This window comes from Astyanax mexicanus, chromosome 15 (assembly GCF_023375975.1).
Source record: "Astyanax mexicanus isolate ESR-SI-001 chromosome 15, AstMex3_surface, whole genome shotgun sequence".
NCBI classification, from domain to species: Eukaryota; Metazoa; Chordata; class Actinopteri; order Characiformes; family Acestrorhamphidae; genus Astyanax; species Astyanax mexicanus.
Window position 1 is genome coordinate 38,952,871 of NC_064422.1, and position 26,892 is coordinate 38,979,762.

General features: G+C 40.8%; 1 protein-coding gene and 1 non-coding gene across 18 annotated transcripts in view; both read left to right on the forward strand.

Annotated features, from left to right (window-relative positions):
- Positions 1-26,892, forward strand: part of nrxn1a (neurexin 1a) — a 365,537-nt gene that overhangs the window by 107,628 nt on the left and 231,017 nt on the right. The window lies entirely within an intron of this gene.
- LOC125781370 (U2 spliceosomal RNA) lies at positions 6,126-6,314 on the forward strand. The gene has a single exon (XR_007424601.1). It is a non-coding gene; the product is annotated as a U2 spliceosomal RNA (small nuclear RNA).

The window sequence follows — 26,892 nt, forward strand, 5'->3', positions numbered from 1 at the left end:
TTACTCCAGTGTTTCTACAATTTCTTTAATGTAGATAATAAAGAACAAATTGTGGAATTGAGGTGTTGCAGTGGACAAAAACGTGTTTAAGGTTTTTGCTGAGTGGTCCAGCAGTCTAAAACGCTGCCACTATGATCGGGAGATCGCTGGTTTGAATCCCGCTCATGCAGCTTGCCATCAGCTGCCGGAGCCCTGAGAGAGCACAATTGGCCTTGCTCTATCTGGGTGGGTACAGGTGCTCTTTCCTCTCATCACTCCTAGGGTGATGTGGATCAGCACAAGGCTGCGTCTGTGAGCTGCTGTATCAGAACTGAGTTGCTGCACTTTCCTCCGAGTGCACTGTGCTGTGATGCTACTCGGCAATACTGCATCAGTGTGTTGGAGGAGTGTTGAAGGAGGCATGTGCTAGTCTTCACTCTTCTTGTGTTGTGGCATCACTAATGATGGGGGATATAGAGCTGAGTAGCGGCTGAATGATGGGCTTGAAATAAACATAAAAAAAGACACTAAAAATCTAAAAAGGAATTTCATAAGATTTTAAGAGGAGGACATTTGCTTAATCACATTTTTAAAAAGCTGCTGTGTGGAAATGGCACCTGTTTTGTAGAATAACGTATCTAACTATGCAATTAATTGTGTAATTTCCTGTTTAATGGAATTGAAATAGTCGAGCAATATGATGGCAGTGATTGCAGACTTCTAAGGATTAATCCATTTGCGTCTAAATGAGTTTTCCTCTGGGTTCCCCTCTGACTCTTTCTAGAACCTTATCTTCATCCTTCATTGTGTCGACCGGTGCTTTATACCTCCCTCACCTCTCAGCATCATTTCCCAGACTGCCCATAGGGCCCAACGTAGCGCTGCACCTTTATCCCTCTTCAAAGTCAGACGCCCTCTCTCTCTCTCTCTCTCTCTCTCTCTCTCTCTTTCTTTCTCTCTCTTTCTCTCTCTCTCTCTCTCTCTCTCTCTCTCTCTCGTCTCTTCGTGCTCTGGCAGATCAGGGAGAGGATTTATCCTCAGTGGGCTCTGGCTCAGTGTCAGCCCCTGCATTTCTCCATAGTGTTCCTGTTTACCTTTCAGTGTGAGTTAATACTCTGTCAACACCATTAATCCCCGGCATAATAGGGTGCGTCCGCCAGCGTCCACAGTGTTTACCAGGCCGGCGACAGCTCGGCGAGATTGATTCAGTGATGCTTTATGTCCAGCAGTCTGATCTAATGACATGCCTGTAAATTACCACACCAGCGTGGAGGAGAGTGCAGCCATGCTCGCTGCTGCGGCTGCAGGACGCGTAACGCTCACTCGACTCGGCTGCTGTTGACCCGTCTTTATAACTACTTCCTGTGGGCAGTTTGTATATGGAGTAGTGTTGTGTATTGGCAAAAACTTACCATTGTGAACTTACCATATGTACTGTATCATGGTACATTGCTTATGATTTATTATACCACAGTTTGACCCTGCAATGTGATTCGCTGAAAGGCGTTTTATGAGTGACATTATCAGCCAGTAATGCACTGTAACCTAAGCTCTCCATGTTTTACTCCACCACATACAGGTAACCCACAGGGGTTGGAGAATGAAACTGAAACAACTGGTTTTAGACCACAATAATTTCCCAACGGACAGTTCTGGTGGAAACAGGAGAGTTGAGGTGCACATTGAATTCTGCGTGATTTGATCAGCCGTGGTTTTATTATGTTTTTTGGATACAATCCGGGTTAGCACCCGAACATCCCTTTCAGACAGCTTCCTCTTACAGTTAATCCTGTTGGATGTGGTTCATCCTTCTTGGTGGTGACATGCTGACATTACCCTGGATACCGTGGCTCTTGATGCATCACAAAGACTTGCTGTCTTGTTCACAGATGCTCCAGCAAGATGTGCACCAACAATTTGTCCTCTTTTGAACTCTGGTGTGTCACCCATAATGTTGTGTGCATTGCAATATTTTGAGCAGAACTGTGCTCTTACCCTGATAATTGAACCTTCACTCTCTGCTCTTACTGGTGCAATAATGTGCAATTAAAGAAGATTGGCCACCAGGCTGCTCCAATTTAGCCATGATGAAACCTCCCACACTAAAATGACAGGGGTTTCAGTTTCATTGCCCAACCCCTGTACTTCCTGTGAGCAGTTTGTCTATATAGTTGGTTTGTGTATTGGCAACTTACCATTGCGAACTTACCATGCTAAGTTATATAACCTAAACACACCTCATTTCTGGACCACCACACCTATCGACGTAGATTGATTCATAAGCACTGTTGCTATTTAAACAATGCAGGTGCAAGGTGTGAAAATAGACTTTTGGTGGGGTGTAAGATAGCAATGAGCATTGCTGCGTGCTTTGAGCAAATAACTGATTCTGTATCTGTTTAGTTTTTGGATGTTTTTGGATATTTGGGTTATTTGAAGTGCCAGTGAATGGGGTGTTAATGGTATTTTTTAATGAAATTTAATATGAAATGTCTCACAGTATGTTAAACATTTAATTATACTGTATTATATTTATTTATATTATTTTTATTTATGATGTATATGATGGTCTACTATAGCATTCCAATGCCTAGCACACATTCATTTCATCTTCTTCTGCTTAATATTCTCATTTGCCAAATATTCTTGGTTGCCAAATATGCATCCCGATTTTTTTAACACTTTATTTTTGTTGGTCTATTGTAGATGTAAAATGCCTCCGCGGGTTGCTTTATCTGCGTGTATGCAGGCTAACACGCATGTGCATATCTAAATTCAGAAACGACAGTCGGTAGCAGGGATGAGTGTGTCATCGTTCGTGACGTGATGAGATGGTAGAAAGTGTTTGAATTCCCATAAATTGTCTCCTCACTGGGAGCTGAGCTCTTCAGTAGGTGGGTAAAATATAATCTCTTTCCCGCTCCTGCGTGAGAATGGCTCAGCACCCTCCTCTCATCCCTTTCAAAAAGGCTGCCAATTTGGGCGTCGGGGCCGGGTGACTCACGCCCGCCGGAGCGGAGCCTGCGGAGCTCGATAATGGAGGAAGTGTGTCAGTCACATCGCTGTCTGTGGACCTGCTCTGTGGCCATCATTACCTTCTCCTTCCTCATCAAGCGTCCAGACACCGTCACACTGTCTCACTCTCTCTCTCTCTCTCTCTCTCTCTTTTCCCCCTTTCTCTCTCTCTCTCTCTCTCTCTCTCTCTCTCTCTCTTTTCCCCCTTTCTCTCTGTCTCTCTCTTTTCCTCTCGTCCTCTTGCTCTCTCTCTCTCTTTCTAGATGGTGTCGTGCTGTTAGTCCCCTCGTCCTGACACCTCTAGGATTGCTGATTTCTTTCTGTCCCTCACCTAAAAATAACTAAAACTAAAATAAGAGGTGGGCACATTTTGTGTGGTTTAATATAAAGCAGTGAAATCCAAAAATAACTGTGAATATAACTGTTAGGATACTATATTAACATGTATATTTTATGGACTTATATACATATATATATACAGATACATATATACATATACATATACACATATATATGTGTGTGTTCAACCTCCTGCATTGACAGTTCTTGAATGGACAGTTCTAACCAGATGCCACCGGTCACTATCATTACCACCAAATGCACTGCTCTCTCTTGGTTTCTCTCTCTCTCTCTCTCTCTCTCTCTCTCTCTCTCTCTCTCTTTCTCTCGTTCTATTTCTCTTTCTTTTGCTCACTCTGTTTCTCTGTTTCTCTTTTGTTCTGTCATTCTCTTTCTCTCTCTGTTTTTCTCTCTCTCTGTCTATTTATCTTTCTATTTTTCTCTATTTTTCTTTCTCTATTTCTATTTTTTTCTCTCTCGCCCCCTCTCTTTTTCTTCCTCTCCTTTCTTTTTATCTTTCTCTCCCCATCACTCTCTCTTTTTCTCTCTCTATTCTCTCTATTCTCTCTCTCTGTCTGTTTCTCTCACTTTCTCTCTGTTTATCTCTCTATTTTTTTTCTCTGTCTATTTATATCTCTCCCTTTACCTATCATTCGATTTCCCTCTCTCCCTCTCTTTTTATCTATCTATTCACTCTCTTTGTCTGTTTATCTCTCTCCATCTCTTTATTTCTCTCTCTCTCCCTCTCTATTTCTCTATATTCTCTCTTTCTCTTTATTTTTCTCTCTCCCTCTGTCTATTTCTCCCTGTTTCTCTCTCTGTGGCATTTTATCTCTCACTCCATCACTCTTTATTTATCTCTCTCTCTCTCTCTCTCTCTCTCTCTCTCTTTCTCTCTCTTTTTTTGCCCAGGTAAAATTAGGGGTTTAAATAGTTTGTTCCAGAATGTGGTTAGATATAATAGAAAGTCTAAAAATAGCAGTAAATATAACTGTAAGGCCACTACACTGATGTGCCACATGTCATGGGACAGGATCTATTATCTCATGGACAGTTCTAGCCAGATGCCACCAGTCACAATCATTACCACCCCTTCACTGCTCTCTCTCTCTCTTTCTCTCTCTCTCTCTCTCTCTGTCTTGCTCTCTCAATGGTGTCATGTTGTTAGTCCTCTAGACCATGTGTCCTCTGTATAGCAGTGATGTCCAAAACTGTAAATATAACTGTAATTATATATTGTATATTGCTATATTATGGTACTACACTGAGCTATTATCCTGTGGCCCATGACTTTGGACAGTTGTAGCCAGATGCCACCGGTCACAATCATTACCACCCCCTTCACTGCTTCTTCTCTCTCTCTCTCTCTCTTTCTCTCTCTCTCTCTAGCATATGGAACGTTCTGTAGAATACTAAGCAGGCAATGTATAACACATACATAAACATCATATGGTCATGTGGATCTTTCACTCTGGAACTAAAGCTGGAATGATCCCTGAAATCCCACAACCCCCCGGCTGGATTTGCAGCCTTGGAAAGCAGTAGTTGATATCAGTTTTGACAGATCACTCCCGAAAACAGTGACAGGTGATATGACAAATACCGGCTGGTCACTTTTGGAGGACATTTGAATGTTTTTGCCTTGTTACTTGCTTTTGCTGGCGTTGATTAATGGATATGACAGTTCCACTGCGTCTGAATGGGGCTAGATCAGGGGGTTTTCATCGGGAGGAAAATCTAGATACAGTGGTTCTCGTGTGATGGATGGACAGGAGGTGAATGATGATTTAGGGACGAATAGAACAGCGCAGCAAAGTGCTTTTTACAAAGATGTGCTGAGACTGAGGAAGAATGGAGGAGTCATTTGAAGTAGAAACTTTATTCTTGATGTGATTTTTTTTTGTGGTTTGGAAAAGAACTGAAAAAAAAAACAATTAATTGATGAATATAAATAGTTTCCTGTGAATTGTTTGACAACAATTGTTTAGCAACAAAGCATTACTGTCATCACCAGGGCTGTGAATTATCATTTATTGTGACTATATACCATTTTATTACCACTCTCTAAGACCAGTCTTTACTTGTAAACTAGGACTCCAGACTGTTTGAGTGGGATTTGTTAATATTTTTAAATATTAGTAATTTTTGACGTTGGGTTTAGTGTGGGAAAAAAAAAAAACTCTAATATGCTTTTGATTATTGGTGTAGTATCATAAAACAATTTTGCGATACTCAAGTGTATCTATTTGTAACCTCATGAACACAAACCCATAGCATGTACCTGCTGGAAGCTATGCTAACTTTTACATCAACAATAATCAGAATGAACAAGTGTGAACGAGCAGGTCAGTTTCCTATGCAGGGAAGAAAAAGCATTGGACACATCCAGGTAGCTGCGTCCTTAAAATAGCAATCTGCCAAAGTCCGAGCACACCTGGCTCTTAAAGAGAATGGCAAGTGACATGCTTACTTAACGATTAATTAACATAATTAATACATGCCTTTTGCGCTTTGTTTTAAGCTGAGCAAGGCATACTTTTCCCGTCGTCGCGATAGCAAAGACACACTGACATGCCCTAAACCAAGCTGTAGGGTGCACTATGGCCATGGGAAGTGTAGTGCTATACTACTACTTTCTTTGTTATCAGAAAACTGCCTTCGCTTTCAACATTTGTGTAGTATCTCACGCACAACTGTTGATTGCATACTTTCCGAAGTCATACTGACCAGACAGATGCTGCGTAAAAAGAAGTGTTTAAGGTCTTCATAGAGATATTAAAGCTTTGGTTATGATGGTTTCTCTGCCTTTTGGCTGAGATCAATTGTACTCTCTGTTCTTTTCAGTGTAATATCCGATATGTCCTCGAGATGAGGGCTACATATTAAATTGATTTTTGGAACATGGAGATAGAAGATGAGCTTGATCCTACTTCTCCACTCATCAGTTTGGTATAGCAGTACCAGTGAATGATTTATCTACATTGTGTGGTTCAATAGTAGAGTTATTTTTGGGTTCGATAGTAGAGTTTAACAAACTGACACTGTTGGCACTCTTAACCCTTTCTGCTCCTTGGACTCCACAATAATGGCTGCTCACTGCTCCGGACCTGTGTGCTCACTGTATGGATGGGTTAAAAATCAGAGGCCATGTTTCATCTGGTTGTCTTGTCATGTCATCAATGTGCCTCACAAACCAGTCAATAAACCTAATAAAAATTCACAGAGTAGCCCAGATGATCACATATCAAATGCCAGAAATGTACAGAAATATCCCTTTAATAAAAGCCCTTTAAAATATTCCTAGCAGAAAAGGCTCTGAGGTTCATTTGGGGGATTCAGGCCTCATCGGGCTCAAATGGCAACCCAATCGTTTCAACCATCCATTGGAATGAACAATTGGATAAATGGAAACAAAAAAAGCTGATTTGTGTAATTGAAAGCTTTTGTCTAGGGATCTAGGGATATGCTGAATATTAGGCAACCAAAATATTATGCTAAAAAAATAAAATAGCAACACAATGCTTTTGGTATCCAGCCAAGTTCAAAGACAAAATAATTTATACCAAACAATGAATAATTGATTTAAAATCATATCGCCATTCTAGGAATTTGGCTACTTAAATGCAATTTGACATCTTTGCATATTTGGCCCAACATTTTAATATCTGTGCATCCCTAGTTCTGTCTGTGTAAAATAATCAATAAAACTCCAATGCAATGCAGTTATAGATTAAACATTGACAAAAGTAGGGACAAAAATAGCGATTCAGCTAAAATTCAGCAAAGCAACCCTTGTGCATGTATTTTATTTATGTATTTTTGGCTAAAATGTAAAGAAAGAAAGAAAAAAGCATGTGAGAGCTCGCCCACTCAGTAGATACCAGAGTGAGTAGCAAAACGGTCTTGGGTAAAAAAAAAAAAGAAAGAAAAAAAAAAACTTCAATATCAATGCTCTCTACAGGTTCAAAAGGTGACTGCATGAGCGCATCCAGAACCATATAAATAAATAAATAAATAAATAAGAGAAATCCCTGGATGAGACCAGGGCCAGGCGTACAGGCCAGGCACAGACATTGTTCCCAGCTCATAAAGCACCAAATAAAAAGGTGCTGTCCTCCAAAAGACCTGTCGATCCCTACATGACACGCCAATATGGCAGCCAAGTACAGTTTAATGGTGGAGAAGGTTTTACTTTTGTCCAACAAGCCGTGACAAAACGTTACATATCCAAGATGAAGCACTTCGTGTGTTAAATATACTGTACGCCACTTGCTGTCATACAGTAAGCAGTGATACACAGATACATGGAACCTCAGCACTTGACACTATAGCCTTAGTGGTGGGAACAACATTGGAAAAAAGGTCCACTGCACCAGAATTAACCAGTCAGAGGTCAAACCTAGAGAGCCAGCTGATTGGAAAGTAGTGGAAAGTTGCCAGGGATTCTCTGATGCACTGGAAAAAAAGATACTTTGGACCAACTTAAAAAAAAAATAGCAATAATTTGTTAAACCTAAATATAGTAGTTTTTTTGAATAAGTATCTTTAATCTGATTACTACATTGGAAATATTAATGTGTTAGATTACTCGTTACTGAAAACATGGGTCAGATTAGAGTAACGCATTACTAAGTAAGACATCACTAGATAGAACCTAAACTATCTTTGCTAACTAAAATTTTCCTGGCCATTGTTGGGCAATCATAGGGTGAGGCAAGCCAATTCTCTTAGACATTAAGAGTTCAGAAATCAATATTTGTTGGAATAACCCTGGTTTTTAATCACAGTTTTCATGCCTCTTGTCATCATGTTCTCCTCCACCAGTCTTACACGCTGCTTTTGGATAACTTTATGCTACTTTACTCCTGGTCAAAAATTCAAGAGAAGTTCAGCTTGGTTTGATGGCTTGTAATCATTCAACATACTCTTGATTATATTCCAGAGGTTTTCAATTTGGTTAACTCAAAAGACACTCATCATTTTTATGTTGATCATTTTTATCACCTTAATTTTTCTTATTTTTTTCCAGAGCTGTATATTGTGATCCCTGATTACAAGGCCACAAGTTGTGTAGTGTGGAAGTGTGATCCTGGCTTTATATTATAACTGAAGGATGCAAATGCCACTTTGGAACACTGGTTCTAAAAACTGTTGGGCTCATCCATCAACACAGGGTCATAAGACAGGTTTTACCATCACCAATTAACATGGCAGATTTAGGTAGTTTTAATTTGAGTCCAGTAGAACCGGATTTCTGTGAGCACGGTAAATGAAAATAGCCACCCTGTTGATCGAATGTGGTGAATCATTTGCCCCCAGGACAAGCTGAATGTCTCAAAACTTGAGACTTGAGTGTCAGCATTTTAACTAGCATTTCCTTGGGGGTTTGTTAAGAACATGTAAAAGTGGAATAAGAATCCCCCTCTTTACCCTCCTGGGAAGGAGAAAGTAACAGGAGTAAAGCACTTGCTGACATTTTTCCACTGGGACCACTGGGAAGATATTCTGCCTTTAAACCATGGAACGGCTCTCAATTTGCCTCTGAAGCTGTGACCCCGATGAAAATTGGGGGGTGTCACAGCAAATTGCAGCCTCCAATTAGCTAAAGATTGGCTGTGAGAGGAAATGTCTTCAAGGTTCTTGCTCAGAAGTTAATTCTGATCCTTCGCTAGCTACTTGGAGAGGACTTGAAGAACAATTTGAACAGTTCTTTGGAAGCTCTTCCTGTCTGCTGTGTGGCAAATGTACCAACTTTTTGTTCTGGGTGAACGTTAGAAAGCCAGAGGGGTATATTTGGAGTATGTTTTCTGGGGAACCACTGGTGGCCAAAACTTGTGAAAGGTTTATTGGGCATATCCAACCTTCTACTAATGGCAGAATGGTGAATTGTATTGCGTTGATGAACAACTAGGTGGATTAGGTAGCTTTATTTGATGGTTGCAAATATGTGGTGACTGGAAATGACCCTAAGGATTCCTGTTTTTCCTCAGTTTTGCTACCAGGAGCAATTGAACAGCTGTTTTTGAGTCAATGCAGCCATTGCAAATGACTACTTTCTCCATGATTTGGTGCCTTAGGTGCCCAAGGATCGGTTTTATGATGTTTTGTCATCTTAAACAGTGAAATCCTTTCAAAGGTCCAGAGAAAGTCCAGGCTGCTTAGGAGACTCTGAACAAGGGGCTAATTTGCAAGGAAAGTATTCTACTTTTTCTATGAAGTTGCAATTGTCGATATTTTGGTATATGGAGGCGAAAAAGACTAGCTGAAGAGAAAGTTGGGCTCCTTTTTTTCAACGATTGATCAGTTGGTGAACCACTGGTGGCCAAAACTTGTGAAAGGTTTATTGGGCATATGCAACCTTCTACTAATGGCAGGATGGTAAATTGTATTGTGTTGATGAACAACTAGGTAGATTAGTTAGCTTTATTTGCTGGAAACTACCCCAAGTATTCCTGTGTTTCCTCTGTTTTGCTACCAGAAGCAATTGAACAGCTGTTTTTGAGTCAATGCAGCCATTGCAAATGGCTACTTTCCCCATGACTTGGTGCCTTAGGTAACCAAGGATCAATTTTATGATGTTTTGTCATCTTAAACCCCTAGTAAAATCTTCTTAAAGGTCCAGAAAAGGTCCAGACTGCATAGGAGTCTCTTAAGAAGGCAAAAATCAAAAATCATATCCTACTTTTTGTATGAAGTTGCAATTCTTGGTAGGAGTTCCAGATTCCCGCTTGATTGGCCATCTTCTCAAGTAATTCCAACTAGGCAGTCAAGTTTAAAGTGGCATTCTGTGACTTCCCTGATTGCCAGAGCTGAGTACTTTTAGATCTTTTAGTATATGAAGGCGAATAAAGACTTTCCCCAGACAAAAAAAGACTAGTCTCTCTTCCATGATTGGTCAGTTATAAATCCAAGCTAATCTCTTTCCTTTGCATTCAATTTAGATTGAGAAAAAGGGTCTAGCAGGTAAAATGCAAGTGTATTTTCCATTGTACAAGCCATGTTTTACACCCAGGGTGCCCGGAAATGCATGCCTAACCGAGAATGTAGAAAGCGTTGGTAGTCAAGAATGGCAGTAATGTGTTTTTCTCCATTAAAACTGTAATTCGAATTTTTAGTCATTGGTGAAACATCATCTAAAAAGTTTATAGGCTCTATAGGTTTTTGGTCATTTTGAAAACTGATCTCAAATATCTGTGGTATTGTGTCTCTTCATCTACAGTAACTTTACCATGTGACTCCAGACAGCGCAGGTGGCGTCTGCAGCGTTAGCCAATAGCGTGTGTCCCATATATCTCCTTACATTCTGTTGTTTGCGAGCGCTGTCTGACTGAAAGACTGACACGGTGTCACACTCCACATGGCACGCTTCACATGGCTGTGATTACCGCCGTCGAGGGAATGACATCTGTTGTGGTTTCCATGGCGAGTGTTACTCATGGTGGATGTCATTAGAACGGCCTTTCTCGCTCGGCGTGTGCAGTAAAGACTCGCCTCGGGCCTGGAGTCCAGATAATGGCTTTTCCATTACAAATACACCAATATTTCTGAGACGGACACACTCCCACCACGAAAGGGCGAATTACATTTCTCTCTCTTATTTGATACTGTTTGAGCCATGCTGGGAGAAATAACTTTTTTCTTTTTCTTTTCCCCGACATCAGAAACCGGTCTCTGCGCGCGGAGGACGAGTAGAATTCGGTTGAGATGAATGTCAGACTTTGACTGCTTTTCGCTAACTTGCACAGATCGCATCTCTACCCAATCACGGGCCGCTGGTGTCCCCCGGCCCTTTTCTCTCAGTAAATGCATGGATTTTTTAGCTGTTTTTTTTTTTTTTTTGTGAGGGGTGAGATACGGAGCTTCAGAAAGGGGAGAAAGGAGCGTTTTGTTGGTGGTGCAGCCGAGCGAGAGGAGATAAGTGACAGGGCTGTACTCGTGTGTGTGTATGGGAGGCAGTGGAGCATGTGTTGTCACACTTGGTAGTGACCTCTAAAACGGGTTTGCTGTGTGTGTTTGCGGTGTGTGTGTGTGTTGGAGTGTCTCGAGGAGCGTAAACAGGGACACTCTCAGAAGAGTCATTCTAAAAAAAAAACACAGTATCGCTTTTGTTCTTGTTCCTTCATAAATGTTCCTCAGAACAGCTATTCTAATCATAAATGTACCTCAGTATTGCTAATTAAGTCAGTGTACGTGACATTTACACAGAGAAATTACTGTAACTCAGTGGGTCTTGAGGACTCATCATAATCTGATCACTTCAATAACATGTGAACTTGGTCAGAGACTGAATGGTCTTGACACTATAGACAAGTGCAATTTTAATCATGAATTTACTGTAGCAGTTCTGTTTTAATCACAAAAAAATCTCCAAACAGCTAATCTTATGACAAAAATACCTCAGAACAGCTACTCTAGTCACAAATGTACCTCCGAACAGCGACTCTAATAACAGATATATCTCAAAACAGCTAATCTTATCACAAATGTGCCTCAATACAGCTAATTTAGTCACAAATAGACCTGAACAGCTGCTTTATTTAGATAGATAGATAGATAGATAGATAGATAGATAGATAGATAGATAGATAGATAGATAGATAGATAGATAGATAGATAGATAGATAGATAGATAGATAGATAGATAGATAGAGATTCAATCATAAATGGGCAACACAAAGTACACAAAGTGTGAACAGGGTACAGTGGGTTTCAGGAACATGTCATAATTTCTAACACTCAAACCACTTTTGGAAGTTGTCAGTTTAGAGAAAACCAGATTTTGTTCATAATAAACCCAACAAAATCAAACATTTGTCTTTTTTTTTTGCTGCTGATTAAACTAAGCAGCCTCTTTGTATTTTGTCTTGCTTTCTAAAGAAAAAGCAATTACAAAGATACAGTTTAAAAAAATGTATTGAACACTTAACACTGAGCACAATGCAGTTTTATCAGTATTGTAATTCTAATCATGAATTTACTGTAGCAGTTCTGTCCTAGTCTCAAAAATGTAGCTCGAAACAGCCAATCTAAAAAAGGTCACAAAGGTTCCTCAGAACAGCTATTCTAATCATAAATGTACCTCAGTGTTGCTAATGAAGTCAGTGTTAGTGAAATTTCACACAGAGAAATGGACTCATTGGGTCTTGAGGACTCATCATAATCTGATCACTTCAGTAACATGTGAACTTGGTCAGAGACTAATATGTCCACATTATTACTGTAGTGTAAGTTTCGAGACTGAATGCTCTTGAAACCATAGACAAGTAGCAGTTCTGTTTTAATCACAAAATACATCTGAACAGCTAATCTAATTACAAATGTGCCTCTGAACAGCTAATCTAATCATAAATGTACCTCAGAACAGCTAATCTAATCAAATAGGAACCTCAGAACAGCTAATCTAATCACAAATGTACCTCAGAACAGCTAATCTAATCAAATAAGTACCTCAGAATATCTAATCTAATCATAAATGTACCTCAGAACAGCTAATATAGTCACGAATGTACCTCAGAACAGCTAATCTAATCAAATAGGTGCCTCAGAACATCTAATCTAGTCACAAATGTACCTCAGAACAGCGAATCTAATCATAAATGTACCTCAGAACAGCGAATCTAATCATAAATGTACCTCAGAACAGCTAATCTAATCATAAATGTGCCTCAATACAGCGAATCTAATCATGAATGTACCTCAGAACAGCTAATCTAATCATAAATGTGCCTCAATACAGCTAATTTAGTCACAAATGTACCTCAGAAGAGCTAATCTAATTAGGAATGGGCTTTAGAACAGCTACTTTATTTATGAATGTACCTCAGAACAGCTAATCCAATCAATTAGTTACCTCAGAACAGCTAATCTAGTCATGAATGTACCTCAGTATTGCTAATGAAGTCAGTGGGTCTTGAGGACTCATCGTAATCTGATCACTCCAATAACATGTGGACGTGGTCAGAGATACATATGACCACATTATTACTGTAGTGTACGTCTTGAGACTGAATGGTCTTGAAACCATAGACAAGTGGTTTAGACTCACCCTCGTCTCCGTATTTACCTCATTTGAACCTGGTAGTAAGGTGGACTTGGAAATTTGAGTAGAGAGCAGCCATGTCCAATGGGATTTCTGCTCAAGGATAAGTTCAAGTCCCACCCTTCAACAAAAACAGCCAATCACTTTGTTGCTGGTGCTGAAAGCAGTGTAGGGTCGGCTTGCTGTTTGGGAAGTCGCCCCTCAGTGCTGAGATCTGCGCAAGTGCAGTAGCCAAACCGGAAAGCCAGAAAATCAGGAGTTTTTTTTTTTTTAGTGCATTATTGAACCAAACACTACCAACGATAATTACACATTGAGTTTTATAGTTTCTCAGTTTCAAACTGATGGAAGGCTGGAAAACTGCCGGGCCTCGTTGTGAAGATTCCCACAGAGTGAACCGACTTCTCAAGGCTTCCCTAACAAGATCCTGGCAGACACGAGCGTCTTTGGGCACAAGGTGACTGTAATGGAGGTAGAGGAGATCGAACGAGTGTAAAAGTGAAAGAGCAGAACAGCGAAAGGAGGAAAAGAGAGGCTTCGGCTTGTGCTGCGCTTGAACTTTGGCAAAGTGAAGTAAACAGTTGAGGCATGAAATGGATAATTTGATATTTGAAAGACACAGAATTATGTAGATTAATTGAAGAGGAGTGTGGGGGGCTTATCAGCGAGCGGCAGGTCTTTTCCCTCGGCTCGTCTCGGGGTGTGTGTGTGTGTGAGAGAATGTGTATGTACGTACTTACATATGAGAGTGTGTGTGTGTGTGTGTGTGTGTGCGCACGCAAGTCAGTGTATGTGTTTTAATGGATCAGAGGTTATTCATAAACCTCAACCCAAGGTATGAAGTGTGTGTCGGGATGTGTGTGGACGTCCGCCAAGGGGCTGGGCCTCCCGGCGGACGTTCACACACACACACACACACACCAACACACACCTGGGGATGGGATTGCTTTCACTGCATCGTCCTTTTTGTCCTTTCGCCAACCCACGCACTTCCATTACCGTTCCGATAGATGCTTTTTCCTCCTTTTTTCCTTTCTTCCTCTTTCTCGCTCTTCTTTTCTTTCGTACTTTCTGTTCTAGCAGGGTTGTGATGCTGACGGAGTGCGTTGGGGGTTGCTAAGCGGGATCCAGGCCTGACAGTAATCTTTTTGTTCTCTGTCTCAGCTGGAAGTTGAGGCATGAAAGCGGGAGAAAGAATAAACAAGGCGCCGTTGCAAAGTGGCTTGGACTCAGTGTGTAATACGCAGCAGAACTTTGATGAGGTGATGAGGGCTTTTTGGCTGAAGGAACTGGAGGAACTGTTCTGGTGCAGCTTAAGCTGTGTTCGGCAGTCCTAGCCCCCACGTATTCCAGTGTCCTGCCACCACAACAACCATCGCTGCATCCACTGCTACGGCTGCTGCCGCCACAGCATTGGCTGTCAGTGCACTCCGGGGGGCGCTCTATTAAACCGCACTCTTTGATCGCAGAGGCAGGGATGGGGCGCAGCTTTTGTCTGCGAGAAATGAGCGGTTGCGTCTCGCTCACAGCGGTCTCAGCCCACTCATGTTTTCCCCCATACCTGCAATTACCACTGCTGCCTGCCAACAACGACCACTCGCACCAGTCTAGCCTTGTACCTGGAAGTCTGGGGGGGACTGAGCGCGTGTCTGTCTGTCTGTCTGTTTGAGTCTGTCTGTGTTTGAGGTTTGTGTGTGATCTGGTTCATGTGCTGAATGTGATTAGATGCTGGGCGCTGGTGCTGTGATTTAGTGGAACACCATTCCACAAAAAAAAAATGAGAGCAAAGAAAACACAATATTTGTCTACCAAAGTTTGAATACCGAACACGAGCAATATGGTAAAACTATCACAATATTTAAAGACAAAGTTTTTATCTCATTTTCTCCCCAATTTACAAGGCCAAGTACCCAACCCACTCGTTAGGACTCCCCCTATCAATAGTGAAGCCCACCAGTGAACACCAGGAGGGTGAAGACCTCCGATACATGTAAATTCAGCCACCTCCTCTTTTTAAACCAAGTAGGCTAGATGATGATATAAAAAATACGTTTTTAATAAATAAGAACATGTATCATGATACAGTAAAATTTTGTTTAACACATTTCCCACCTCTAGCCTGAAGGTATTCAGAAAGAAAACTACCTTTTAAAAATATATCTTGACCAGTAAACATTAACATCCCAGCAAAACACCATACATTAATCTTAGTAGTGCTATTCTAATCGTGAACTTACTTCAGCACTGCAATACTAGTTATGAATGCTAATCAAGTCACATGAGAGTGAGATTTATGCAAAGAAATGCAGCCAGAACTTTGGTAAGCAAAGTAGTGCTAAGTCTAAGTAACCTTAGCTAACATTTCTTTTTCTAGCCCTGTACAGCCAGTTCGTGAAAGGGTAGAGAAACTGAAACCAAGCATGATAAGTGATGCTAATTCCTAATAATTTAAATTTAGATTAATGTATGCAAGTAAGGAGTAAACATGAACTTAAACCTGACGTTTGCCCACTTTCCCTGTTATTTCCGGATATTTCCGTTGCTCCCTGCATTGGGGTCTGAGGGCTGCTGCTATTTTATTTTTCCTCCATAATAACAAAATTACAATGTCATTTGACTTTTTTAATTGGAATAGAACAGTATTTTTTCCTTCCAAATGTTTTTACTAGCAAGGACTCTAAATTTTCTCTAAATTACATGGACAACCCTGGACCTTTTGAACACACTTGTAGGAGAACACTACTTCTTCTGCCAGTTCTGTTGTGTCAGCTACCAGACGTGAGCACCGGGTGATGAGTGGAGAAGGAGGACCATCCTCCCCACCCTGAGAGAACAAGGCCAATTATGCTCTCTGCGACTCTCGGCATGGATAGCTGCTTTTGCAGGTGATTAAACGAGTGATCTCCTGATGATAGGGCCAAGGCCTTGAGGCTGTTCCTTCACTCGAGAGCCCTTTAAACAGTGAGTCTTAAACACTATGCTCCCTATGCAACCTACAGCTCTGCTCCATTTGATACAGAACACTCAATGCAACTCATGAAGGGCTCAGTGATCAGATGATGAATGAGCTGGATCAGAAATGTGATGTATAGGGGTTGGAGAATGAAACTGAAACACCTGCTTTTAGACCACAATAATGTATTGTGGTGACGGACAGTTCTGGTGGAAACAGGAAAAGAGTTGAGGTGCACATTGAATTCTGCCGTGATTTGATCAGCCGTGGTTTTATTATGTTTTTTGGATACAATCCGGGTTAGCACCCGAACATCCCTTTCAGACAGCTTCCTCTTACAGCGTCCACAGTTAATCCTGTTGGATGTGGTTGGTCCTTCTTGGTGGTATGCTGACATTACCCTGGATACCGTGGCTCTTGATACATCACAAAGACTTGCTGTTTTGGTCACAGGTGCGCCAGCAAGACGTAAAGACGTGCACCAACAATTTGTCCTCTTTTGAACTCTGCTATGTCACCCATAATGTTGAGTGCATTGCAATATTTTGAGCAGAACTGTGCTCTTACCCTGCTAATTGAACCTTCACACTCTGCTCTTACTGGTGCAATGTGCAATTAATGAAGATCCAATCCAATTTAGCCATGAAACCTCCCACACTAAAATGACAGGTGTTTCAGTTTCATTGTCCAACCCCTGTATATCCACTTCAGGACTATAGTGGATAAAAAAAGCAATAGGCAGGACTCTCAATGGCATAAGGCATAATGAGTGACTGGGAAACATCTCTGAAGGATAGTTAGGTCTGTCAATGAGAAGATTCCTCTAACAGGGGTGTGAATCTGAGCTGAGAGTGTGTGTGTGTGAATCTCTCTTTCTCATGGTGTGTGTAGAGAGGTGTTGCATTCAACTTCCTGTCTTCCATCTTGAGTTGTAAAATGGCTGCCGGTGTGAAGCTGCAGTTAGTGAGTCAGTCAGCGGCCTGAGGAGGAGAGAGGAGCGCGGGACGGAGCTTTAGAAGAGACAGAAGGGTGGAGAGATAAAGAAACGGAAGTGTAGAGAGAGAAAGAGAGAGTGAGAGAGAGGGAATGTGTTAAGATGCTGCTGCTGCTGTTAGGCTGCTGACAGGATGGCGCTGAGACTGAGGGGAAATTGCAGTGTGAGAGTGTACTCCACTCTATTTCCCTCTGTGGCACCCGGCACGGACGCTGGCACGCTGCCTCTGCCTCCGCCGGTCCCTGCCGCCGCTGCTGACCAGGGACAGCGGGAGGAAGGTGATGAGCGGCCGGGTGGCTGGGAGAGAGATACCGTGGCGTTTGGCCTCTTCATTAGCGGTTTCCAGACACGGAGATATCTTCACTGGAGTGTAGATAGTGAGTGGTTCAATATCCTGCCTCTGAGTGATGAAAGAGACAAACGTGAAAAAAAAAGAACAAATATGTGCACGCGCACACGTGCACGCACATGCATGTACACACGCACAGTGAGGAAACGGGGGGCGGGGGGGGGGGGGTGGAAATGCATGCGTTATATTATCATATTTAAAGCTACTAAAAATAGGAGCTACCGTTGCCGAGGAGACACCTCCGAGCCCGCTGGTGTCATATAGGTGCTGCCCTTGCTTTCAGGCTCTGTTATATCACAGCACATAAAGTTACTTTATTACATTAATTCAGTTCAAAATGTGAAGCTCATATATTATATACAGGGGTTGGACAATGAAACTGAGACACCTGGTTTTAGACCACAATAATTGAATTCTGCCGTGATTTGGGCAACCGTGGTTTTATGTTTTTTGGATACAATCAGCTTCCTCCTACAGCGTCCACAGTTAATCCTGTTGGATGTGGTTCATCCTTTTTGGTGGTATGCTGACATTACCCTGGATACCATGGCTCTTGATGCTTGATCACAAAGACTCGCTGTCTTGGTCACAGATGCGCCAGCAAGACGTGCACCAACAGTTTGTCCTCTTTTGAACTCTGGTATGTCACCCATAATGTTGTGTGCATTGCAATATTTTGAGCAAAACTGTGCTCTTACCCTGATAATTGAACCTTCACACTCTGCTCTTACTGGTGCAATAATGTTCAATTAATGAAGATTGAACACCAGGCTGCTCCAATTTAGCCATGAAACCTCCCACACTAAAATGACAGGTGTTTCAGTTTCATTGTCCAACCCCTGTGGATGTATTACACCAAGAGTGATCTATTTTAAGTGTTCATTTCTTTTATTGTTGATGATTATTGTAGCTTATAGCCAATGAAAACCCAAAAATCTGTGTCTCAGAAGATTAGAATGTTATATAAGACCAATTGGTACTTTTGGCAGTGTGGGCAGTGTGCCAAGTCCTGCTGGAAAATGAAATCAGCATCTCCATAAAAGTTGTTAGCAGACATAAGCTGTAAGATATGAAGTGCTGTAAGATTTTTGGACTTGATATTAAAACACAGTGGACCAACACCAGCAGATGACATGTCTCTCCAAACCATCACTGATTGGTGGAAACGTCACACTAGAGCTCAAGCAGTTTAGACTGTGTGTCTCTCCACTCTTCCTCCAGACTCTGTTCCCTTGATTTACAAATGAAATGTAAAATTTACTGATTTGGAGAGACATGTCATCTGCTGGTGTTGATCCACTGGATTTCCTTTTCCAGCAGGACTTGGGATTATTGCCTATTGTATTTACAGTATTGTGATAGTCACCTCTCAGTGTGGGTGATATTATTGAGTGCTATGCAATATGGCACACCACTACTAAGAACTAAAACATTTAGGCTAAAATAGATACTTGGCTTATCCTAACTTGATGCTGTATTGATCTGAGGGGTTTTATGTAAAACCAGCTCCCAAAAATCAACATTGTGTTAAAGATTTGTGAACAACTGGTCTGTAACTGTGCACATTTTGATATTTGAGACGTTTGATATTTAAGAGAGCATCCACCCACGGGTTTAGGACATAAGGACATATAACACTCTCGTCTCTGTCTCAGATATATCCGAATCTGTGACCTACAGGGGAAGCCTCAAATTGAATTTGTGAGGCAGGCTGACAGCACTATTTCTCTGGAACTTTTCTCCAGAGTAAGGTATCTGCAGTAGACTACAGGATTATGTAATAACAGCAGCATGTAACTCTGCACCTTAGGAGCTGGGAATGAGTACAGTGCAGTACAGCAGCTGTGTATAGAAAATATACTGCAGAAAAACAGCAGTAATACTGCTATAAATAATGTGTATGTGTAGAATAGGGGATTCTCTAAGGCCAGGGTTTGGCAACCGCTGCATTACATGAAGATTAAAGAAATTTTATTTCTTCCACACGTCAATCTGGACATTATAAGACCAGTTTCTAGTGCAGACAACTGACATATCTTGTCCAAATACTATGTGTGTGTTTATAAGTGATCAGTTTAGAGATGAGCAGACCGACACTGACTAGTGGCGTATTGTGCACATGCTCCGTTGCGCCGGCAGTGTGCTGCTGCTGCTGCTATGGCGATGAAGCTGAGCTCTCTCTCTTGTTATTCAGTATCAATACTGAGCCCTGTATCCACAATCCCAGCCTGACCATTACACCACATTCCACTCGCGCCGCTCTCGCGCCCAGTTTACACAGCTCCACTCACTGCTCTCGCTCGGCCTGTCCCCTTCTCTTCCCATCTATTTCTCCCTAACTGTCTCTCTCTCTCTCTCTCTCTCTCTCTCTCTTCGACTGTTCTGCACTTCTGCTTTACTGATTTCTCATCTCTCTCTCTCTCTCTCTTTTTTTTCATGTTACTCAATTTGTTTTCCGTCCCCATTTTCTTTTTCTCTCATCCACCTTCTCTCTATATATACTTCTCTTTCTCTCTCTCTCTCTCTCTCTCTCTTTTTCTAGCTACTCAGTTCGTCTTTCATCCCACTTTTCTATCTCTTTCACCCCCATCTCTCTCTTTCTCTCTCATTCTTTTTCCAGTTACTCAATTCGTCTTTCGTCCCCCTTTTCTATATCTCTCATCCCCCCTCTCTTTCTTTTTCTGGTTACTCAATTTGTCTTTCATCCCCCTTTTCTATCTCTCTCACCCCCCCTTCTCTCTTTCTCTCTCTCTTTCTCTCTATTTCTTTCTTTTTCTAGTTACTCAATTTGTCTTCCGTCCCTTATTTCTATCTCTCTCGTCCACCCTTTTATCTCTCTTTCTTTTTCTGGTTACTCAGTTCGTCTTTTGTCTCCCTTTTGTCTCTCTCTCGCTCTTCTGTTCCTTTTTCTAGTTTCTAGTTTCTGGTCTCAAGCTTTTTTTCGTCCCTCTCTCTCTCTCTCTCTCTCTCTCTCTCTCTTTAACTTTTTATAGTTTCCCAGTCCATTTGTCATCCTCCTTTTGTATATCTCTAATGCCCACATTTCTTTCCCTATCTCTTTCTCACTCTTCTTTTTTGGGATTGTCTCACTCTCTCTCTCTTGTCCCCCTTTTCTTTCTCTCTCGTCCCTTGTCTTTTCCTATTTCTCTCCTTCCTTTCTTCTCTCTCTCTCTTTTTCTCAGTTTGTCTCTTTCCCCCTATTTTATTTCTCCTTTTCCCCTCTTTTTGTCTCAGTCTCTCTCTTTCTCGGTGTGTCTCAATTCATCTGTCTTGCCCCTTTTATCTATGTCCCTCTTTCTCTTTCTCTCTGTTTTTCTCAGTTTCTCTTAAACCATCTCTTTTAGCTACTGTGCTCTCTCTTTCTCAGCATATCTCTCTCTCTCTCTCTCTCTCTCTCTCTCTCTGTTTTTCTGTGTGTCTCAATTAATCCCCCGTGCTTCCTATTTCTCTCTCTCTCTCTCTCTCTCTCTCTCTCTCTCTCTCTCTCTCTCTCTCTGTTTTTCTGTGTGTCTCAATTAATCCCCCCCGCTTCCTATTTCTCTCTCTCTCTCTCTCTCTCTCTCTCTCTCTCTTTCTCTCTCTCGCTCAGGAGGTGTCGTGAGTTCTGCTGCATGTGAGTGTGTGTTTGTGTGTGTGTTAGTGTGTATGCAGGGAGGGGAAGTGTTGGCAGAACACAGGGGGACATATGGTAGAGGCAGTGTGTGTGTGTGTGTGTGTGTGTGTGAGGGGAGGCTGCTGGTTTGAAGCTCTGGAGAGGTATCTCGCTCTGACAGCCCGGTGCGTGAAGGAGGACATTCCAAAAAAAGCAGCACGGCAAGGCTTTCCAAAAACAAGTAAAAAATGATTGGAAATAAATAACGTTAGCAAAAAATAGACTTATTTCTCCCGCTCACGTCTCCCTGGCTGAGCGCCAGAGCCAGCCTGAACTAAATCTTCTCCAGGACTGTGAGAGATGAGGCCTGGAGGTTTCTCTGCGGCTCCTGAACGTTTCTGCAGGACAGTATAAATGGAAAAATCTGCTTTTAAACTCTTAAGCATTGTGATAATATGCTTTACAATCCTGCATCGATTCTCAGAAACACAGTATCGATTTTTAATTAACTCTTTCTCAATAGTGGGATCTTTTGGCATAAAGTGGGAAAGTGGGAGTTTGAGAATTTGATTGGTACTCAGAAACCCAGCTGGACATTATATCGTCGCTGTTCAGTGAAAAACACTTATCTCCAAAACAACAACTTTACAGGAGAGAGAAAAAACCTTGTAAAATTTCAATGGAAGTCAATGTAAAAAGAGTTTATTTCAGGTCATTTTGAAGAGTTTCTATTGGTTCGTTCATCAAGAAATTTTGGCACAGTGTAAGGGACAGTTTGTCTGTTCAAATGATGTAGGAAACTAAAAATCCACAAAAATGGAGATAAGTGTTTCTCATTGGACAGCGACAATATGTATCAAAATGCTACAACAGTTTTGTGCATTTTTATAATGTAGTTTTCACGCCCCCGTGCTCTCCTTCCACACTCCTGGACTCCATTTCCCAAAATGCAACGAGCAATGACGTTAACGTCACCTGATCATCTTCACCCAATCACGTGACACTCTGACGCTCAGGGTCACCTGTGTTCTGAGGAGGCAAGGCTTCAGTTTGTATTACTGACGTTCCGTTGCATACTGAGCGTTTTTATTCTGTATTTTCTGATTGCCCTTTCGTTGCGTCCTTATATTTCTATATATATGTATTTTTTTATTTTTTTCTCTTTTTGCCCATATTTGGATTTGATGCATTGTCAGACTGTCTTTAGGTTACGATCCTTATTCTACTACCAATCCTGTATCTGGTGAGAGTTTTTTTTTTTGTCTGGTTATTCTGGTTATTATATCTGGTTTTCTGTCTGTAAATAAACCAGTCTTTGCCTTTTACTCGGCTAGCATCACTCCATCCAGTCTGGCGTTACAGTAGTGACAGCTCACGATCACTGCATATGTATATAATTTTTTTTTTTTTTTTAAGATTAAAACAATGCAAACAGTGGAAAAAATGCTGTATTTTTTACTCACCGCATAAAGCTGACATTCCACCTTAAAAATAGCTCTGCATTTACATTCTGCCGCCTTTAGACTCTGCACTATTTTGAAGGTAGAATGGAAAATTCCAGATGCAAAGCTAGAGATTAACTACAGCTGCCGTGTGTGTTCAGTTTTTTTGTTTACGGTATCATAAACCCTTAAATTCTGAATTTAATGCCAGAAATGTTAAACTGATGTTTTGTGACTTAATGTTTAAATGATCACGGATTATTCATAGATGGCTGGAAAAGCTAAACTTTTCTGCACTGTTTTATGTGCAAATTATGTTGGAAACAAATCACTGGAATGTATTGTTTAAATAGACGTTTAGTTTAGATTGCTGGGTTGTTTCTGCTTTATATACTTTAAATAACAAAACTCTGCAGATGACAGTAAAAGGAGAGTTGAAAAAAGTAGTTCTGGGTGGTATACCAGTTGATTCAATACACTGGACGGGAAATTAAATGCTTTTTTCCATACCGCCATACCACTAGAGGCACTGCGGAGTGCTGTGTAAAACAACACTACGGAAGAAGTAGATACAGCTCACTAGCTAACACTAGCCAGTTAGCATAACAAGCTAACATACTGGAGTAGTGGTAACTCAGCTCTCTGGAATCACGCTCTGTCCTGCCTGAAGAAAAATGAGAACAGCACTTTATCTGAGGAGCTCCTGCTGCTGTTCCTCACTGTATGAGTGTTTTTGTTCTGAGTAAAATAGAAAAACTACCAAGCACTGTTTGCTTTCTTAGTGTACCAAGGCGTGCTATGAAACATGTTGACATTAGTACATTAAATTAAAGGTACAGTATATCAAGACTAGGGATGGGAATTACAGAAAACACGGTTTATTGTGTTTAATCCCCACTCAATTGATAAGTGTTGTATCTACTGTTTTGATTGAATGCAAAGTAACTGTTACGTTTTCTCAGATTGTATGCATATGATGCTGTGTTTTTAATATTAAGATACGCAATATGTACACAATATGTATTTTCTTGCTTATAGTATAATGTATGTATTGTGGTGTGTATTGTATCGAGAGCTTCCTGCCGATACCTAGTCCTATTAAACACTAAATCTATACACCTTAGAGTGGGTTCAAAAGTTGAGTTCAAAGGGGGAGAGAGGCGGAGATGCCTGCGGTTCAGCAGGTAGTGTGAGTCTGTGTGTCTGTCGTTGTGTGTGTGTTTCTCTACCTTTGTGTATATGTGTGTGTTGCGTGTGCCGATGCGCTGGTTTGTCTCCTTGTATTTGCTACTATACTAGCCCTGTAAACAGCACAGTGGTGGATGCTAATGCTACTATACTAGCCCTGTGTACAGCTCAGTGGTGGATGCTAATGCTACTATACTGGGCCTGTGTACAGCTCAGTGATGGATGCTAATGCTACTATATTTGTCTTGTACAGCTCAGTGGTGGATGCTAATGCTACTATACTACCCCTGATGGATGCTAATTCTACTAGACTATCCCTGTACAGCTCAGTGGTGGATGCTAATGTTCGTATACTACCCCTGGTGAAAGCTCATGCTTCTATACTAGCCCTGTGTACAGTTCAGTGGTGGATGCTAATGCTCCTATACTAGCCATGGTGGATGCTAATTTTACTATACTAGCCCTGTTTACAGCTCAGTGGTGGATACTACAGCTACTATACTAGTCCTGGTGGATGCTAATGTTACTATACTAGCCCTGTACAGCTCAGTGGTGGATGCTAATGCTACTATACTACCCCAGGTTAATGCTAATGCTACTATACTATCCCTGTACAGGTCAGTGGTGGATGCTAATGCTACTATACTATCCCTGGTGGATGCTAATGCTACTATACTATCCCTGGTGGATGCTAATGCTACTATACTATCCCTGGTGGATGCTCATGCTTCTATACTAGCCCTGTTTACAGCTCAGTGGTGGATGCTAATGCTACTATACTACCCCTGGTGGATGCTAATGCTACTATACTAGTCCTGTGTACAGCTCAGTGTTGGATGGTAATGCTCATATACTACCCCTGGTGGATGCTATAGCTACTATACTAGCCCTGTGTACAGCTCAGTGGTGCATGCTATGGCTCCTATACTCACCCTGGTGGATGCTAATGCTCCTATTCTCGCCCTGGTGGATGCTAATGCTACTATACTATCCCTATGTACAGCTTAGTGGCGAATGCTGATGTTACTATGCTAGCCCTGGTGGATGCTAATGCTACTAGACTAGCCCTGTGTACAGCTCAGTGGTGGATGCCAAGGCTACTAACTAGCTCTGTCTACAGCTCAGCTCAAGGCTACTAATTAGAGCATTTATTGCTATTTAGCTTTCATATTTCCTTAAATAATGCAAAGAAAAACAAACAAAAAAAAAAGAAAACAAGTTCATATTCATAGAGTCTTAAGAGTTCAGAAATCAATATTTGGTGGAACAACACTGGTTTTTAATCCCAGTTTTCATGCATCTTGGCATCATGTTCTCCTCCACCAGTCTTACACACTGCTTTTGGATAACTTTATGCCTTTATTCCTGGTGCAAAAATTCAAGCAATTCAGCTTGGTTTAATGCGTTGTGATCGTTCATCTTCCTCTTGATTATATTAGATAGAGATTTTTAATTTGTCTAAAAATTTGTAAGAAACGTATCACCCATGTCTTTCCACAGCTGTATATGCACGTCCTGAATCCAGACACTATCCAAAGCGTTTTTATAATCTTTATAGTTCAGTTAGGCATGAAATGTCCGTATATGTTTGGCTTTAGAGCTTAAGCTGATATTTCCAGGTCACAGGGGTGAGCATGAATATATTTAACAGAACCTTCTCTTCAGCTCAAAGCCATGGATCCATAACTACAAACAGATAAAATGATGAAATGAACCATTACAGTTTACCAATCAGCAATCAGCACTGGTGTCTCCAGTACCCAGTAGAAATCTAGTTTCTAATGAGTTTCTAACCACTAGGGCTGGTATTGTTTTTAAATGTTCAATACCGATACATTACTTTGAGTTCAATATTTTTATACCTTTTTCTAAATTGTAACCAAAAAAAAAAAAAAAACTACAAAAAGAGATACCCTTGTAAAAGAAAAGTGTATTTTAAAAGTATACTTAACATGAAAAAGTACACAAAATATGTACTTAAATACATACTAAATGTACTGCTGTATTTTGGAACAACTTATGGCCACTTAAGTACATTTCAGCTGTAATAAAGCTATATTTAAATTAAATAGGTTGTGCTTCTGAGTGCTGCTTTTTTCATATAACTTCTGCAAACTTAAGTAATTTTTAATACACTTGAAATATATTTAAATGTATTACTTTTTAATTTATTTATATTTAAATTTAATTTAATGCTACTGGGAAATTATATTTAATTTGTATTTTCATAAGGCAAATTAAATTGAAAGTTTACTTTTAGTATTTTTTACCTAATTTGAACATACTTTGAATGTTTTTTTTAATGATTTTAAGTATACTTCCTTTTCACAAGGGTAATTATTTTCACACAATGTATGTATGTATTTAACAGTCAACATGTTTTTTTGGGATGTTTTTTTGGGATGTTTTTTTGGGATACAAAAACTACACTTGGACTTTTCTAAGAACAAAAAAAACAGCATTCATTTGTGATTATAGTACAATCTTTTTCTCTAAGCATGTTGCTGGATGCATTTTAGTTCTTCTTTTAGTGATGATAATCACTTAAAATTAATTATAATCATATTTTTTATCTTTTTTAATGCTGGTAGTTTTATTTTTGAGAGGGGATAGTAATAATAGTATGGTAGTGTGGTTAGGCCTGGTGGACTACAACATTTTACTGTAATATAACATATCAGGGCAGAGAGAGAGGGTGAGAGATGGCGTGAGTGAACGAGTTTTGCTGCAAACAGCAAAAAAGTGGCAATCTGATGCCCCATGTGGACCTAAAATAATTGTACATTATTTAAGGCTATTTTTGTGATACAATATTTGAATCTTAAAGGGTGTGTAAAGCCCTATCTGGACAGGATTTGTTTCTCAGGGGGTGCTGGGGTAATTCTCTCTTTTATGTTGGCTCCTCTGTGATTTTATTCCTGTCCGAAACAACCAGGCTGAATTATCTACTGTTTTTTGCTGAACTCCGTGGTCCTCCGGTAATTTTAGTCTCGTCCGGACGC